The sequence below is a fragment of the Rutidosis leptorrhynchoides genome, chromosome 6 (genome assembly GCF_046630445.1).
Source record: "Rutidosis leptorrhynchoides isolate AG116_Rl617_1_P2 chromosome 6, CSIRO_AGI_Rlap_v1, whole genome shotgun sequence".
In the NCBI taxonomy this organism is placed as follows: domain Eukaryota; kingdom Viridiplantae; phylum Streptophyta; class Magnoliopsida; order Asterales; family Asteraceae; genus Rutidosis; species Rutidosis leptorrhynchoides.
In genome coordinates this window covers 354772343-354793299 of record NC_092338.1, presented here as the reverse complement: position 1 = coordinate 354793299, position 20957 = coordinate 354772343, and positions in this window count along the sequence as shown.

Sequence of the window (20957 nt, the reverse complement as noted above, 5' to 3'; positions counted from 1 at the left end):
TTAAAAAAAAATTAAAAATTCACACCAAACTTAATTTAAAAATTCATATTATAAATTCATACCAAACTTATATTAATTTTTCAAATATTTACAATTTTAAATATATTGTTTTTACAAAATTTACAATATTAATTTAAGATTTAAATATTAAGATTAAAAACATGGTAAAAATAAAATTAAAAATCTTTTTGTCTTTTTATCCCACTTTAATCAATCAAATATTATCAAAAATATGCGCCCCTCTTTTCGGTAAAGTAATTTCGGTTCCAAGACCTAATTTAACTCATGACGAATTTTTGAAATATTTTGGTTTGATTGATTAAAGATATTTATACCTTAAGAATAAACGTTAAATTTCGCAGTGATGTAATAAATTTTTGAAGGATATCAATAATTTCGGTCGCCAAACCTAATTTTATTTAATACCAATTTAATACTTTTTAGCGAACAAATTAGCGTTTATTATCAAAAGGTTAAAAATAAAAATAAAAATAAAAACTGTACAGACATACCTGTGAAATAGATTTCTTAGTTATATGATCTATTATATTCATAAGATAGTCGGTTTAATTGGTTTTCCATGGCTGCATAGGCGTAACCTCGAGCATTCATTGTCTTTTCTTCTAAACATATGAACGGTCCGTCTCTGCATAAAGTAACAAATTCGGTATTTGAATAGGTTTGATTATTTGAACATTTACCTCCATGTGACCATTTTCCGCATTTGTGACATCGTTCTAGGTGTCGTGCTCTTCTTTTCGCTGCGGATTTTGATTTTCCTTTACCAAATTGTAACTTATTATCTTCGCATCTGGATCCTTTTCTAACTCCGTCCATTCTTTCTCTGATTACTGATACTATTTCACTCGGGAGTATGTCATTATTACGTTTAGTGATCAAAGCGTGTAGCATTAGACCATGGTTTAGTTCACAGGCAGTCTTCATTTCGTAAAAACCTAAAAAAATAAAAATTCAGAATGGGGGGAGAAGACTAGTTCTTTAGGGTCTGCTAGGGAAAGACCATACGTGTTCCATTTTCGAGAACTACACGAAAACAGACAATCTAACTCTAACAGAAATACATATTATCCTTTAAAGACTTGATTCTCCCCACACTTAGTTAGCTGTGGTGTCGAAATTGTGATTAACTTCGTTGTCGACTTCCATCGGACCATGTATGTAATGTTTAACTCTGTGACCATTAACTTTAAATTCAATCCCATTTGAATTTATCAATTCTATCGTTCCGTATGGGAAAACTCTTTTGACTATGAATGGTCCAGACCATCTTGATTTCAATTTTCCAGGAAATAGCTTGAATCGTGAATTGAAAAGAAGAACTCTGTCTCCTTCTTTGAATTCTTTTGAACTTCTGATTCTTTTATCATGCCATTTCTTCGTTCTTTCTTTATAGATTAACGAATTTTCGTATGCTTCATGTCTTAATTCTTCTAATTCGTTTAGTTGACTTAATCGTAGACGTCCGGCTTCATGTAAATCAAGATTACATGTCTTCAAAGCCCAAAATGCTTTGTGTTCAATTTCTACTGGAAGATGACATGCTTTTCCATAAACAAGTCTAAAAGGTGTGGTTCCAATTGGAGTTTTGTAGGCTGTTCTAAAAGCCCAGAGTGCATCCTCCAATTTAATGGACCATTCCTTCGGATTTGATCCTACGGTTTTCTCTAGAATACGTTTTAAAGCTCGGTTTGTATTTTCAACTTGTCCACTTGTTTGTGGATGATATGCGGTGGAGATTTTATGAGTTACTCCATATCTTTTAAGAACTTTCTCAAGTTGATTATTACAGAAATGAGTACCCCGATCACTTATTAAAGCTTTCGGTGTTCCAAACCTTGCAAAAAGACGTTTTAAAAAGTTGACTACAACTCGTGCATCGTTAGTTGGGAGAGCTTGTGCTTCCGCCCATTTAGATACATAATCAATGGCTACGAGTATATATAGATTATTATGAGATTTTGGAAATGGACCCATAAAGTCAATACCCCAAATGTCAAATACTTCACATACTTGGATGACATTTTGTGGCATTTCATCACGTTGACTTATTTTTCCGGCCCTTTGACATGCATCACAGGATTTGCAAAGAAGGTGTGCGTCTTTGTAAATTGTAGGCCAATAGAATCCAGCTTCATAAACTTTTCTTGCTGTTAGTTGAGGCCCATAATGCCCTCCTGTTGGTCCTGTGTGACAATGGTTTAAAATTTTACTAGCTTCATCTCCAAATACACATCGGCGTATTATTCCATCGGGACAACTTTTAAACAGATGTGGATCTTCCCAGAAATAGTGTTTTATATCACTGAAGAATTTCTTTCGTCTTTGGTACGATAATCCTTTTTCAAGGAATCCACAAACTAAGTAGTTTGCATAGTCTGCAAACCATGGGATTTCTTTATAATCTATCTTCAATAGATATTCATCAGGAAAGTTGTCTTGTATGGCCGATTCATTTAGAACTTCTAACTCAGGATTTTCAAGACGAGAAAGATGATCAGCGGCGAGATTTTCTGCTCCTTTTTTATCTCGGATTTCAATATCAAACTCTTGTAAGAGTAAAATCCAACGGATTAATCTTGGTTTAGCATCTTGTTTTGAAAATAGGTATCTAAGAGCAGAATGGTCGGTATAGACCACCGTTTTTGCTAGAACGAGATATGATCGAAATTTGTCAAAAGCAAAGACAATAGCAAGGAGTTCTTTTTCAGTAGTTGTATAGTTTGTTTGTGCTCCTTGTAACGTCTTACTAGCATAATATATAGGTTGAAATCGTTTTTCAATCCTTTGTCCTAATACGGCTCCCATTGCAAAATCACTTGCATCGCACATTAGTTCAAATGGTAGATTCCAATTTGGTGTTATCATGATCGGTGCATTAGTGAGTTTTTCTTTAAGAATATTAAAAGATTTGATACATTCATCTGAAAAGATGAATGGCGCATCCTTTTCTAGGAGTTTATTCATAGGAGTGGCAATTTTAGAAAAATCTTTTATGAAACGTCGGTAAAAACCGGCATGCCCTAGAAAACTCCTTACTCCTCTAACATTGGTGGGATGTGGAAGTTTAGCAATTACATCTACTTTAGCTCTATCCACTTCAATTCCTTCTTTTGAAATTTTATGTCCAAGAACGATGCCTTCTTTAACCATGAAATGGCATTTCTCCCAATTAAGTACTAGATTTGATTTTTCGCATCTAATTAGCATTCGTTCCAGATTAACTAGACATGATTTAAATGTATCACCGAAGACTGAAAAGTCATCCATGAATACTTCCATGCATTCTTCTATCATGTCATGAAAAATCGCCATCATACACCTTTGAAAGGTTGCAGGGGCGTTACAAAGTCCAAATGGCATTCTTTTGTAAGCAAAAGTACCATAAGGGCACGTGAATGTGGTTTTCTCTTGGTCTTCGGGTGCTATTGGAATTTGAAAATATCCGGAAAATCCATCTAGAAAACAATAGTAACTATTTCCGGCTAATCTTTCCAACATTTGATCTATGAAAGGTAAGGGAAAGTGATCTTTTCTGGTGGCGTCATTTAATTTTCTATAATCAATACATACACGCCATCCTGTTACAGTCCTAGTAGGAATAAGCTCATTTTTCTCATTTGTGATGACAGTCATGCCACCCTTCTTAGGTACGCATTGAACTGGGCTTACCCATGGACTATCAGAGATTGGATATATCAAACCTGCATCTAGCAGTTTAATAATCTCTTTCTTAACTACATCTTGCATATTAGGATTTAGTCTTCGTTGGCGTTGCACATACGTTTTATGACCTTCTTCCATAAGGATTTTATGTGTGCAATACGAAGGACTTATTCCTTTAATATCATGAATCTTCCATGCAATGGCTGGTTTATGAGCTTTCAACACAGAAATGAGTTGTGATTTCTCATTTTCAGTAAGAGAAGACGATATTATTACAGGTAATTCAGATTCATCATGTAAATAAGCGTATTCCAAATGGTTTGGAAGTGGCTTTAACTCTAATTTCGGAGGTTCTTCTATCGATGATTTATATCGATATCTGTCTTCTTCTTTTAGCATTTGAATTTCTTCTGTTGTTGGTTCATATCCATTAGCTATAAGTGTAGCTAACATTTCAGCTTCATCAATTGGTTCATTACCTTCTCCTAAAGAACATTCTCCTGTTCCTTGTAATTCTGGAAATTCTTTTAATAATTCTGCATGTGCATTTATAGTTTGAATATAATAACATGTATCATCTGCAGATTGTGGTTGTTGCATTGCTCTATCAACTGAAAAGGTAACACTCTCATCCTCTATACTTAGGGTCAGTTTCTTAGCGAACACGTCTATCATTGCTTTAGCCGTGTTTAAGAATGGTCTTCCTAATATGAGAGGAACTTGAGAATCTTCTTCCATGTCCAAAACAACAAAATCTACTGGAAATACTAAAGTACCAACTTTAACTAGCATGTTCTCCATTATCCCTCTAGGATATTTTATTGATCTATCGGCTAGTTGTATGCTTATTCTGGTTGGTTTCAATTCTCCAAGGTCTAGTTTAGCGTATAGTGAATACGGCATTAGATTTATACTAGCACCTAAGTCTGCCAATGCTTCTATTGAACTAAGACTACCCAGAAAACATGGAATTGTGAAACTTCCTGGATCAGATAGTTTTTCTGGTATCTTATTCAACAGCACTGCTGAACAATTGGTATTCATAGTAACAGCCGAGAGTTCTTCCATTTTCTTTCTATTCGTGATTAGATCTTTCAAGAATTTAGCATATCTTGGCATTCCTGAAATCACATCAATGAAAGGAAGATTTACATTTATCTGTTTAAACATATCCAAGAATTTGGATTGCTCGGCTTCAAGTTTTTCTTTCTTCATTTTACTCGGGTAAGAAAGTGGTGGTTGGTATGGTTTAACATAAGGTTTATCCTTAACTGTGTTATCTTCATTAACCTTTTCAACTACCGGTTCTTTTTCCTTATCTTGATCAGGTTGTGGTTCTTGTGGAGTAGGAATAATTTCATCAGAAGTTACAGGTATTTCAGGTGGTTTAAGTGTTGTACCACTTCTTGTGGTAATAGCTTTAGCTGTTTCATTCCGGGGGTTAGCATTTGTATCGCTAGGTAGACTTCCCGGTTTTCTTTCACCTATTAACCTTGCTAGGTTACTTACTTCTTGTTCTAGATTTTGAATAGAAGCTTGTTGATTTCTAAATGCTTGAGCATTTTGTTCATTGGTTTGTTTTTGAGATGTGAAAAACTGCGTTTGAGTTTCAACTAGCTTCGTCATCATATCTTCTAAATTCGGCTTTTTATCATCGGTTTGTTGTGGTGGTTTGTTTTGAAAATTCGGTCTTTGCTGATTGTAAGTATTATTGGATACTTGTTGATTGCTAGGACCTTGTTGGTTGTTGTATGGAATATTTCGGTTATAATTCTGGTTTTGATTGTAAATCGGTCTTGGCGGTTGATAATTATTCTGATAATTATTTCCAGGCCTTTGGTTTATGTATGAAATATTCTCTCTTTGTTCCATTGTTAATTCAATACTGAGACAATCTTTTGTCAAATGTGGTCCTCCACACTGCTCACAACTAATTCGTATTGAGTGAATATCCTTAGTCATCTTTTCCATTCGTCTCTCGAAAGCATCTATCTTTGCCGAAATGGAATCTAAGTCATGGCTAGAATCGGCTCTAGCTGCTTTAGATGATCTAATGATATCTTTTTCTTGGTGCCACTCATGTGAGTGGGAAGCAGTGTTATCAATAATTTTGTAAGCATCAGTTTCGGTTTTCTTCATAATAGAACCACCAGCTGCTATATCTATGTCTTTTCTTGTAGTGATGTCGCATCCTTGGTAGAATATTTGTACTATTTGACAGGTGTCTAAACCATGTTGCGGACATCCTCTTAACAATTTTCCATATCTTGTCCACGCCTCATATAGAGTTTCATTTGGCTTCTGTGTGAACGTAACAATTTCTGCTTGAAGTCTTACGGCTTTAGATGCAGGAAAGAATTGTTTAAGAAATTTGTCAATTAAAACATCCCATGTATCGATCGCCCCTTCAGGTAACGATTCCAACCAATCTTTGGCTTCTCCCTTTAAAGTCCAGGGAAATAACATGAGATATATCTGTTCATCCTCCACTTCTCGTATTTTAAATAGTGTGCAGATCCTATTAAAGGTACGTAGATGTTCATTTGGATCTTCCTTCGGCGCACCACTAAATTGGCATTGATTAGTCACCATGTGTAGAATTTGTCCTTTGATTTCATAATCTGGCGCATTAATGTCTGGATGAGTAATTGCGTGACCTTGGCCAGTGCGTTTAGCTCTCATTCGGTCTTCCATACTTAAAGGTTCCAGATTCTCCATAATTGAATTTGTTGAATCGGTATCAATAGATGATTCTGATTTAATAGTTCGTTCCTCAACAATCTCTGTTTGAATGATTGGTGGTTCCGGAGGAAAGTTTAATGGTTCAGGATCTATGAACCGTTCTTGAATATTTTCCGGATTCTCAATTGTGAGGTTGGGTTCAAAAAATGGATTATCGGAAATTTGAACTGAAGTACTTGGTTGACTGGATGACGATTCTAAAAAAAAATCAACGGCGGTTATATTTGTTAAACGATGTCTTGATCTAGTTACAGGTGGTGAACGTACAAAAGGTGATGAACGTCTTGCTCGGTGCATTCACTGAATATCCTATTAGTTTTAAAAAGGAAAGAAAAATTATAATAAGTTATCCAATCAATAGACTTTTCTGATTTTGCCCACGTTTCGAATAGCCAAAAGATGCAGCAGAGGGGCAGGATTCGTTTGGTCTCAATATAATTGAGGACTGTTTGGCTCCAATAACCCGGTCCACGTACAAATCCAACTATTACTACGAACCAGAAAATTTTGATGTCTATTAATTTAACTACTTAAAATAAATTTTCGCAATTTTAAGAAATTTAGATAAGAAGTAGAATAAAAATCTATGTCCTAAAAACTAGAATGGCGAGAAATAAGAAAGAAAAAGAGTTCGTCGAAAAAGGTTGAAAAAGAAAAAATGGTTGAAAAATAAAAGGTGACGGAAAAATAAAAGAAACTTATAAAAACTTAAAAATACTTTACTAACCTAACCTTATTACTACAACTAACTTAAAATTATAATTGCAAATTGAAATTACTAATTGGAATGATAATTGATACATAGTAAAAGGTGTCTAAAAATATTAAAGCTTACAAGGAAAAACTAAATCCCAAATGGAAATAACTTAAAAAGAAACTAAAACTTAAAAAGGCGTCGCAAAATTCTAAAGCACCTAAATCTTAGTCTAAAGAAAAAGCACTTAAGGAATTCTACGGCAAAGCCTAAAAATATAGGAGTAAAAATAACTATAGCAAAAACTAAGTTTAAAATTAATTATGAGCTAAAAATACAAAAGTTACGCTACAATGATTAAAAAGGTACAAAATATAAAAATATACAAAAAGTTGTAAAAATTACAATTTTTATAAAAATATTATTTTTTATTATTTATTTAATAAAACTACTAATTTTACAATTCTAATAAAACTAATTAAACAAAATACATAAATATAAAGTAAAAAGTAAAAATAAAACTAAAATTAATAATAATAATAATAATAATTAAGTTAAATAATAATAATAATTAAAACCCGTAATTAATGCAGTTTTAGGGCTTCCTGTGCGAGTGTCAGAGTAGCTCCGCGAGTTGCGGCAAATAAAGAAGAAAACCCCGCGAGTCGCGGGGTTCAGAATTTGAGCTGACAGGTTTCACTTTTACGCGTTTTTCTTTATTTTTTTTTTTTTTTGTGTTTTCTGTTTTTTTAAAATAAATAAAAGATGTTGAATAAAATTTATATTTTTATAAACTAAAATAGAAATAAAGAAACTTATAAAACTTAAATATTTAACAAAATCTTAAAAATACTAATATTTTTGTTTTTCTTTTTATATTTTTCGAATTTTTAAAACGTATTTTTACAAAAACGACTTTTTAATAAAAGTAACTAAAAATCTTTTTTTATATTAGCGTTGCGCTTCCGGTTTTTAAGAGTTGTTCCCCGGCAGCGGCGCCAAAAATACTTGATGTTAAAGCAGAGGGGTATAAAATACTATTAATTTTTACCAGAAAATACTATTAAATACGATACAATTTTACACAAGATATTTATTTATTTATAGAATGGATATACTTAAACCTTGCTACAACACTTATAGGCAGTGTACCTAATCGTACAGTAGTGTAGTTTTTAGTAAGTCCGGTTCGTTCCACAGGGAAATCTTTAAACAAAGCTCAACGCTATATTAGTTTACTTTTATAAAAATACAAATATATATATAAGTAATATTATTATTATAAAGGGGGGGTTTTTACCGTTTAATGACCGGTTTGTCGATTTTAAGATTTTAGTCGCAGTTAAAACCTAATGTAAAATATAAAATAAATACAAGACTTAAATTAAAGCGTAAAGTAAATAACGATAATGAAATTGCGAATAATAAAAATGCGATAAAATTAAATTGCGATAATTAAAAGTACGATAATTAAAAGTGCGATTAAATAAAATAACAATAAATAAAAGTGCGATAATTAGAAGTGCAATTAAATATAAAATAAAGGAAATTAAATATGAAATAAAAGAATTATGCTTATTTAAACTTCCGTAATTATGATATTTGACGTGTTGATTTTAGTTTTATGCCCATGGGTTAATTGTCCTTTGTCCTGGATTATTCAATATGTCCGTCTGGTTTTTGTCCATAACAGTCCATCAGTCATAAATATAAATTGCAAGTGTCCTTGTCAAATTATTATTATACCCGAAGATAAATATTCCAACTAATTGGGGATTCGAATTGTAACAAGGTTTTAATACTTTGTTTAATGAATACACCAGGTTATCGACTGCGTGTAAACCAAGGTTTTACTACTTTGTTAACAATTACACCAATTACCCTTGAATGTAATTTCACACCTGTTTTAATTATTCTAGTGGCTATTAATCCATTCCCGTGTCCGGTTAAATGAACGATTATTCGTACATATAAATACCCCGCCCATCGTGTCCGATCGAGTGTATATGGTAATTTATAGGGACGCCCAATTGTAAATCTTTATATTAACATTAACAAACTTTCATTTAGTTAAACAAATATAAAGCCCATTAATAGCCCATAGTCTAGTTTCCACAAGTGTCGTTCTTTTATCCAAACCCCAATTATGGTACAAAGCCCAATTACCCAATTTTAGTAATTAGCCCAACATCATGATTACTTCGTTTTAAATAAGCATAATAATAACTTAGCTACGAGACATTAATATAAAAAGGTTGAACATAACTTACAATGATTAAAAATAGCGTAGCGTTACACGGACAGAATTTCGACTTACACCCTTACAACATTCGCTAACATACCCTTATTATTAGGATTTAAAATTAAAATTAAAATTAAAATATAAATTATATATATATATATCGTATATATTGAGAGAGATAGAGAAATGATATATGAAATTTGATCAGAATTCGGTTGGCTTTATAGCCAGACTTGATTTTTGGGGCTCCGCGACTCGCGGCAAAATGGCCTTAAAACTCCACGAGTCGCGGAGAGATATTTACAGCTCACACCCTTGGAGTTTCTTGCTGCCGACGGTTTTTATTATATATATATAATATATATATAATTAATATAATTAATTATATATTATATTATATTTATATACATAGTTAACTTGTAATTTTTAGTCCGTTGCGTCGAGCGTTAAGAGTTGACTCTAGTCCCGGTTCCGGATTTTCGAACGTCCTCGCGTACAATTTAATATCTTGTACTTTGCGTTTTGAATCTTGTACTTTTGTAATTTCGAGACGTTTCTTATCAATAATTGGAACCTTTTTGATTGTCTTTTGTACTTTTGAGCTTTTTGGTCGTTTGCGTCTTCAATTCGTCGAATCTGTCTTTTGTCTTCACCTTTTATTATTTAAACGAATATCACTTATAAATAGAACAATTGCAACTAAAAGCTTGTCTTTCTTGAGGAATAATGCTATGAAATATATGTTCGTTTTTAGCATTATCAGTTTTGCTATTCTGGAAAAGTCTTGGATGAACCTTCTGTAGTAACCAGCTAGTCCTAAAAACTGGCGTATGTGTTTCAGAGTTTTCGGGGTTTCCCACTTTTCAACAGTTTCTATCTTTGCCGGATCCACCTTAATACCTTCTTTGTTCACTATGTGACCGAGGAATTGAACTTCTTCCAACCAAAATGCACACTTTGAAAACTTAGCGTACAATTCTTCCTTCCTCAATACTTCTAACACCTTTCTCAAATGTTCACCGTGTTCTTGGTCATTCTTTAAGTAAATAAGTATGTCATCAATGAAAACAATGACAAACTTGTCAAGGTATGGTCCACACACTCGGTTCATAAGGTCCATGAACACAGCTGGTGCATTAGTTAAACCAAACGGCATGACCATAAACTCGTAATGACCGTAACGTGTTCTGAAAGCAGTCTTTGGAATATCATCTTCTTTCACCCGCATTTGATGATACCCGGAACGTAAGTCAATCTTTGAATAAACAGACGAGCCTTGTAGTTGATCAAATAAGTCGTCGATTCTCGGTAGTGGGTAGCGGTTCTTGATGGTAAGTTTGTTCAACTCTCGGTAGTCGATACACAACCTGAATGTACCATCTTTCTTCTTGACAAACAAAACAGGAGCTCCCCACGGTGATGTGCTTGGTCGAATGAAACCACGCTCTAAAAGTTCTTGTAATTGGCTTTGCAGTTCTTTCATCTCCCTGGGTGCGAGTCTGTAAGGAGCACGAGCTATTGGTGCAGCTCCTGGTACAAGATCTATTTGAAATTCAACGGATCGCTGTGGGGGTAATCCCAGTAATTCTTTCGGAAATACATCGGGAAATTCTTTTGCAATGGGAACATCATTGATGCTCTTTTCTTCAGTTTGTACTTTCTCGACATGTGCTAGAACAGCATAGCAACCTTTTCTTATTAGTTTTCGTGCCTTCAAATTACTAATAATATGTAGCTTCGTGTTGCCCTTTTCTCCGTACACCATTAAGGGTTTTCCTTTTTCTCGTATAATGAGAATTGCATTTTTGTAACAAATGATCTCTGCTTTCACTTCTTTCAACCAGTCCATACCGATTATCACATCAAAACTCCCTAACTCTACTGGTATCAAATCAATCTTAAATGTTTCGCTAACCAGTTTAATTTCTCGATTTCGACATATATTATCTACTGAAATTAATTTACCATTTGCTAATTCGAGTAAAAATTTACTATCCAAAGACGTCAATGGACAACTTAATTTAGCATAAAAATCTCTACTCATATAGCTTCTATCCGCACCCGAATCAAATAAAACGTAAGCAAATTTATTGTCAATAAGAAACGTACCCGTAACAAGCTCCGGGTCTTCCTGTGCCTCTGCCGCATTAATATTGAAAACTCTTCCGCGGCCTTGTCCATTTGTGTTCTCCTGGTTCGGGCAATTTCTAATAATGTGGCCCGGTTTTCCACATTTATAACAAACTACATTGGCATAACTTGCTCCGACACTACTTGCTCCGCCATTACTCGTTCCGACACCATTTGTTCCTTTCGTTCTATTAACCCCTGGTCCGTAGACCTCACACTTCGCCGCGCTATGACCATTTCTTTTACACTTGTTGCAAAATTTGGTGCAGAACCCCGAGTGATACTTTTCACACCTTTGACATAGCTGCTTCTGATTGTTGTTGTTGTTGCGGTTATTATTGTTGTTGGGATGATTGTTGTAGTTGCTGTTGTTGTTGTTGTTGTTGTTGTTGTTGGGCCGTTTGTTGTAGTTGCGATTGATGTTGCGATTGTTGGGATAATTGTTGCGATTATTGTTGTAATTGCTGTTGTTGTTGTATTGGTGATTCTTATCACCGTTTTCCTCCCACTTTCTTTTGACTTGCTTCACATTGGCCTCTTCAGCAGTCTGTTCTTTAATTCTTTCTTCAATCTGGTTCACTAGTTTGTTAGCCATTCTACATGCCTGTTGTATGGAGGCGGGCTCGTGTGAACTTATATCTTCTTGGATTCTTTCCGGTAATCCTTTCACAAACGCGTCGATCTTCTCTTCCTCATCTTCGAATGCTCCCGGACACAATAGGCACAATTCTGTGAATCGTCTTTCGTACGTGGTAATATCAAATCCTTGGGTTCGTAACCCTCTAAGTTCTGTCTTGAGCTTATTGACCTCGGTTCTGGGACGGTACTTCTCGTTCATCAAGTGCTTGAATGCTGACCACGGTAGTGCGTACGCATCATCTTGTCCCACTTGCTCTAGATAGGTATTCCACCATGTTAACGCAGAACCTGTGAAGGTATGCGTAGCGTACTTCACTTTGTCCTCTTCAGTACACTTACTTATGGCAAACACCGATTCGACCTTCTCGGTCCACCGTTTCAATCCGATCGGTCCTTCGGTTCCATCAAATTCCAAAGGTTTGCAGGCAGTGAATTCTTTGTAGGTGCATCCTACATGATTTCCTGTACTGCCAGATCCAAGGTTATTGTTGGTATGTAGCGCAGCCTGTACTGCGGCTATGTTTGAAGCTAGAATAGTACGGAATTCCTCTTCATTCATATTCATGGTGTGTCGAGTAGTCGGTGCCATTTCCTTCAAAATAGTCAAATGGAACAAGTTAATCATACAGAATATTAAGAGTAGTTAATAGTATTTTGTAGCATAATATGAACTCATTTATAAAAGCTTTTTCTTCATATTAGCGTTTTATAAGTTTAAATTCGGGTAGTACCTACCCGTTAAGTTCATACTTAGTAGCTAATATACAATTCAACTACTACAATTCTATATGAAAAACTGATTGTAATAATATTTCGCGTTCAAACTTTTATACAATATTTTACAAACTTACAATACCGCTTATTTTACATAAAGCATGAAATATAGCACACAATAACTTTGATACAAGATAGTTGTGAAGATAATTCTAGCTAGTACACAAGTCGTTCAGCAAAGGCAATAAAGACACGTAATTCATACGTCCAGAAACAAGTCATGCATTCTGGTTTTACTAGGACTACTTCCCATCCTTGGTCTTGTGGAACATAACCGTTATGGCCGTTGATAAGATAGCGTGTTGTAACGTCGTCAAAGGGACGAGGGTTACGTAATGACCAACAGTCTCGTAATAACCTAAAAACCTCATTTCTTACCCCAATTACCGACTCCGTCACTTGTGGGAACGTTTTGTTTAATAGTTGTAGCCCGATGTTCTTGTTCTCACTTTGGTGAGAAGCGAACATTACTAACCCGTAAGCATAACATGCTTCTTTATGTTGCATGTTAGCCGCTTTTTCTAAATCACGAAGTCCTATATTCGGATATACTGAGTCAAAATAATTTCTTAACCCGTTGCGTAAAATAGCATTTGGGTTCCCCGCAATATATGTGTCAAAGTAAACACATCGTAACTTATGGATTTCCCAATGTGATATCCCCCATCTTTCGAACGAAAACCTTTTATAAACCAAGGCGTTCTTGGAACGTTCTTCGAATGTCTTACAAACTGATCTCGCCTTAAATAGTTGTGCCGAGGAATTCTGACCGACTCTAGACAAGATTTCATCAATCATGTCTCCGGGTAGGTCTCTTAAAATATTGGGTTGTCTATCCATTTTGTGTTTTTATACTGTAAAATAGACAAGAGTTAGATTCATAAAAAAAATACTTATTAATACAAGCAATTTTTACATATATCATAAAGCATAAGCACACTATATTACATATATTACACCACACGAATACAACTATCTTATTCCGAATCGCTCGTTTCTTCTTGTTCGGTTTTGGTTCGTTTTGCCAAGTTTCTAGGGATATATGATGTTCCCCTAATACGAGCCGTCGTTGTCCACATTGGTTTAGAAAAACCTGGTGGTTTAGAGGTTCCTACAACTTAAGGACTTCGGGGGTTGACGATAAATATAAAGTTCATCGGGGTTGGAATTAGATTTCTCTATTTTTATGCCCTTTCCCTTATTATTTTCTTTTGCCTTTTTAAATTCAGTTGGGGTAATTTCTATAACATCATCAGAATTCTCGTCGGAATCCGATTCATCGGAGAATTGGTAATCCTCCCAATATTTTGCTTCCTTGGCGGAAACACCATTGACCATAATTAACCTTGGTCGGTTGGTTGAGGATTCTCTTTTACTTAACCGTTTTATTATTTCCCCCACCGGTTCTATTTCTTCTTCCGGTTCCGATTCTTCTTTCGGTTCCGATTCTTCTTCCGGTTCCGACTCTTCTTTCGGTTCCTCTTCGGGAACTTGTGAATCAGTCCACGAATCATTCCAATTTACATTTGACTCTTCATTATTATTAGGTGAGTCAATGGGACTTGTTCTAGAGGTAGACATCTATCACATAATATCAAACACGTTAAGAGATTAATATATAACATAATATTCATATGTTAAAAATATATAGTTTCCAACAAAAATGTTAAGCAATCATTTTTAAAGAAAACACGGTCGAAGTCCAGACTCACTAATGCATCCTAACAAACTCGATAAGACACACTAATGCAAATTTTCTGGTTCTCTAAGACCAACGCTCGGATACCAACTGAAATGTCCCGTTCTTATTGATTAAAAACGTTCCATATTAATTGATTTTGTTGCGAGGTTTTGACCTCTATATGAGACGTTTTTCAACGACTGCATTCATTTTTAAAACAAACCATAACCTTTATTTCATAAATAAAGGTTTAAAAAGCTTTACGTAGATTATCAAATAATGATAATCTAAAATATCCTGTTTACACACGACCATTACATAATGGTTTACAATACAAATATGTTACATCGAAATCAGTTTCTTGAATGCAGTTTTTACACAATATCATACAAACATGGACTCCAAATCTTGTCCTTATTTTAGTATGCAACAGCGGAAGCTCTTAGTATTCACCTGAGAATAAACATGCTTTAAACGTCAACAAAAATATTGGTGAGTTATAGGTTTAACCTATATATATCAAATCGTAACAATAGACCACAAGATTTCATATTTCAATACACATCCCATACATAGAGATAAAAATCATTCATATGGTGAACACCTGGTAACCGACATTAACAAGATGCATATATAAGAATATCCCCGACACCCTTCGGATATGATATAAATTTCGAAGTACTAAAGCATCCGGTACTTTGGATGGGGTTTGTTAGGCCCAATAGATCTATCTTTAGGATTCACGTCAATTAGGGTGTCTGTTCCCTAATTCTTAGATTACCAGACTTAATAAAAAGGGGCATATTCGATTTCGATAATTCAACCATAGAATGTAGTTTCACGTACTTGTGTCTATTTTGTAAATCATTTATAAAACCTGCATGTATTCTCATCCCAAAAATATTAGATTTTAAAAGTGGGACTATAACTCACTTTCACAGATTTTTACTTCGTCGAGAAGTAAGACTTAGCCACTGGTTGATTCACGAACCTATAACAATATATACATATATATCAAAGTATGTTTAAAATATATTTACAACACTTTTAATATATTTTGATGTTTTAAGTTTATTAAGTCAGCTGTCCTCGTTAGTAACCTACAACTAGTTGTCCACAGTTAGATGTACAGAAATAAATCGATAAATATTATCTTGAATCAATCCATGACCCAGTGTATACGTATCTCAGTATTGATCATAACTCAAACTATATATATTTTGGAATCAACCTCAACCCTGTATAGCTAACTCCAACATTCACATATAGAGTGTCTATGGTTGTTCCAAAATATATATAGATGTGTCGACATGATAGGTCGAAACATTGTATACGTGTCTATGGTATCTCAAGATTACATAATATACAATACAAGTTGATTAAGTTATGGTTGCAATAGATTTGTTACCAATTTTCACGTAGCTAAAATGAGAAAAATTATCCAATCTTGTTTTACCCATAACTTCTTCATTTTAAATCCGTTTTGAGTGAATCAAATTGCTATGGTTTCATATTGAACTCTATTTTATGAATCTAAACAGAAAATTATAGGTTTATAGTCGGAAAAATAAGTTACAAGTCATTTTTGTAAAGGTAGTCATTTCAGTCGAAAGAACGACGTCTAGATGACCATTTTAGAAAACATACTTCCACTTTGAGTTTAACCATAATTTTTGGATATAGTTTCATGTTCATAATAAAAATCATTTTCTCAGAATAACAACTTTTAAATCAAAGTTTATCATAGTTTTTAATTAACTAACCCAAAACAGCCCGCGGTGTTACTACGACGGCGTAAATCCGGTTTTACGGTGTTTTTCGTGTTTCCAGGTTTTAAATCATTAAGTTAGCATATAATATAGATATAGAACATGTGTGTAGTTAATTTTAAAAGTCAAGTTAGAAGGATTAACTTTTGTTTGCGAACAAGTTTAGAATTAACTAAACTATGTTCTAGTGATTACGAGTTTAAACCTTCGAATAAGATAGTTTTATATATATGAATCGAATGATGTTATGAACATCATTACTACCTCAAGTTTAGTAGGTAAACCTACTGGAAGTGACAAGAAATGATCTAGCTTCAAAGGATCTTGGATGGCTTGAAAGTTCTTGAAGTAGGATCATGACACAAAAACAAGTTCAAGTAAGATTTTTACTCGAATTAAGATAGTTTATAGTTATAGAAATTGAATCAAAGTTTGAATATGAATATTACCTTGAATAAGAAAGATAACCTACTGTATATAACAAAGGTTTCTTGATCTTAGATGATTACTTGGAATGGATTAGAAAGCTTGGAAGTAAATTAGTAAACTTGAAGGGATTTGTGAAGTGTTCTTGAAGTGTTCTTCCTATGATGATTATAGCTTGATTCTTGAAGTGATTTTTGATGAAGATGATGATTAACTACTGGAAAAATACGTTCATAATAGTGTGTGAGTGTTGAGAGAGAATTAGAAAGAGAATTGGAAGTGAAATGGAGTGAATGATGAGTGGTAATTGGTGAGTGGTGAGTGGGGTTAAAAGGAGTTCTAGTTAGTTGACTAGCTCATGGTAGAAGTTAAAATTGATTAGTCATACATGACATAATCAAAAGTGAAATCCCATGCTAGTTCCTATTGGTATATACTCATAGTAAGTACGTTTTGAAGCTGTGTATAATACGGGTAAGAATACGACTAGAATTCTTGATGAAAGAAAAGAATGGAAAAGTAACTGTAACCATTTTCGTTAAGTATGAGTGTTTTGATATATGTCTTGAAGTCTTCCAAAAGTATTTTAATACATCTAAATACACTACATGTATATACATTTTAACTGAGTCGTTAAGTCATCGTTAGTCGTTACATGTAAGTGTTGTTTTGAAACCTTTAAGTTAACGATCTCAATTAATGTTGTTAACCCATTGTTTATTATATCTAATGAGATGTTAAATTATTATATTATCATGATATTATGATATATTAATATATCTTAATATGATATATATACATTTAAATGTCGTTACAACGATAATCGTTACATATATGTCTCGTTTCGAAATCCTTAAGTTAGTAGTCTTGTTTATATGTATATAACTCATTGTTAATATACTTATGGAGATACTTACTTATCATAATCTCATGTTAACCATATGTATATCCATATATATATATATCGTCATGTCGTTTTTACAAGTTTTAACGTTCGTGAATCGCCGGTCAACTTGGGTGGTCAATTGTCTATATGAAACATATTTCAATTAATCAAGTCTTAACAAGTTTGATTGCTTAACATGTTGGAAACATTTAATCATGTAAATATCAATCTCAATTAATATATATAAACATGGAAAAGTTTGGGTCACTACATGTATGACCCAAACCCGTTCTAGACTAAGGCCGTTGTTGTTCGTACCTGATCCAGACGCAATAATCTCTAAAGCATGCAAGGAATCACGAATCAGAAATCGAATGACGTTACGCATTACCTTAGCAGAAAATACCAACCCTCGATTGAAGGTCGTGGAGGACCGATCAGATTTCTAGAGATTCAAGGGCACTCGTTCGAGTTAAAACATCACATCATCCAACTCATCCAGAATAGCTGTCAATTTCATGGATTACCGAATGACGATCCTAATACTCACCTTGATAAATTCATATCTCTTTTGAACTCCTACAAACATCCAGGGATAGGACAAGATGTAGTCCGGCTAATGATACGCATAATGATCCGTCTCAAAAACAGGCAAGCATCTCGGCAAAAATCTTACCAGGTACCGCGTGTCCCGGAATACGGACTTCTTTTCCCGACGTCCGCCTGACGTCATCCCGAAAACTTTACCATGCCGAACAAATGGCAAGACCAAGAACCCGGATGACATACACATAACTGGCGTCATACAGCCAGTCGTGATAATCATAACCGTGAAGAAACACTTGGAACAAAGCAGAAAGCGAAACCTTCCCGGCTAGACTGAGAGCACCGTGATTCCTTAACCGAGACCAACCTGCCGTCAGTACCGTCACGGCGTTCCATCCCAGAATGAAGATATTCTCCCGTGATGAACCCACTGTCCCAAAGAAAGTGCACTATCCCGGAGCAGACACTTCATCCCGGAACGATTACCTAACGACAGAGTAAGCATGCAAGCAAGTTGCATGCCACGTCAGCCCGCGAATCTAGGGAAGTTCGCTAGGATATGATATTCCGCACGAAAGGGACAGGTGCCACGTCACCCCTCGGGATTGACAAAGTTCGTTACAACCATGAAAAGGACATGTTCCACGTCATCATTCCCTCATAGACATCTATAAATACGTAAACAAGATCTTTCATTCAGACAACACTGGATGCATTAATGTTACTCTGCCCAAATCAATTACGGTAACACTACTCCAGTCGTTAAACTAATTCCAGTCGGTGCTCCGATCACCGTCAGAATTAATCCTCAATCTTAGATATTAGCTTATTTGATTCTGATCGAATAAGGCTAATTCGATCGATTGTTTTACGCTCTTGGAATCCAGATTCCAAATCGGGGTTTGCACAATTATTGGAGTTAAAACATTCGACTCTCTATTTCTCCCAAATCAAGCACTCAAACCTAAAATCTATTCATACAAGACGATTTTGGTTTGATCAAATGGCGCCACCTAAAGGTACGAATACCATAGTGAAACCAGGTAGCAAAACAACAAGCAAGAAAGGAACAAACGATGACGCTCAACCACCTCTAAACAAAGGAAACTCACCACCGGTGGAACCACCTCAACATCAAAAGCAATCAATCGCTCATATTCACTCCGGTGACGCGTCGAGAGACGATAAGAATATCTCAGACTACGATGAGGATACACATGAGGGATCACCGCTCGGTGGAGATTGGTTGAAGCTCGGAACTCTTGGTCTTAAAACTGGGCATCGGATCCTCTCACAACGACGCCGACGTGATCACCAAAATGATCTCAGCCGACATCGAGAAACAAGTAATCAAAAAGCTAAAGTCCACGTTGAACTATAACAGTCTAGCAGAGAAGCATCAATCGCAAACTCTTGACATTCTGAAAACTAGCCCAATGTTAAACATCGGTGCGGCAAGCGAGGGTGTCACCAAGGCTGCTGCAAATGCATGGTTGACTGAGCTCCTTGTGCAGGCTGTGCCGCCGGCATACAAACACTCCCTGTCGTAACCTGCCGTCCAGGGAACCACACTTAAGAATTTGTTCGCCCTGATCACCGGTAACAAAGCAAAGTGACCGGTTGAGATGTCGTCAACTAGCCAAAAGCTCTGCGAACGGATCGCCGGATGTACACTCCCTGCTAACATCGTCATACCGGTCACTTTGGGGGTGTACAATGGCACCACCGACCCGGATGAATTCCTGCAAATCTTTGAGGGCGCCATGAAAACCCAACATTGGAGCGATGAGGTAGCGTGCCATCTCTTTCTGACCGTCCTGCAGTCGGCTGCCAGGGAATGGTTCGCAAAATTACCACCTAATGGAATCACGTGCTTCGCAGACTTGCGGAAAAAGTTCCTCATGCAATATCAGAACCTCCACCGACACACATATACGCACCTGTATGCTCACGAAATACCAATGTACCGGGGAGAGAAAATTGAAAGCTTCATTACAAGGTATATGCTGGAGTGTCAAAAAATACCCGGACTCCCGGAAACACATCAGATTTCCGGATTCATAACATGCCTGGATAAAGATGCACACCCGTCACTCGTCTCTGAACTCCGGTGGAACATCCCGAGTACATTTGTAGGCGCAGTGACGGTAGCGAGGCAGTACCAACACTCTGGAAGGGAAAGACAAGCCGGGTATCACCGGGACGAAAAGAAAACAGAAGAGGAAAGAAGAAGCGACAGCAGGCACCGTCACGACAGCAGCAGGTGCAGCGAAAGCCATCACAAAGGCCACAACTGTGATAACCCGTAAATTTCCGAGTTAATTTAAACAAAATCTTTTCATGAATTCATTTAACTTCGACTAATTTTCGACGATTCACGAACCATTATTTGTAAATAATTATGTATTAATAATATTAATATTATTATTAGTATCTTTTTAAACAATATATCAATAATTAATATCTTTATTATCAGTATTATTAATATATTTATCAATACTACAATCTATTATTATAATCATTATTATTATTATTATATAGCAACAATAGAAATTATTATCATTAATATTATAGTTATCATTAATTTTTATTATTTGCAATTATCATTATCAGTATTGTCATTATTATTAATATTATTATTATCAAAATTATTATTAGTTATCATTTTTAATATTATTATTAGTATTAATGATATTAAAAGCATTATTACTCTTATTGTTAAAATTATTATTATTGATATCATT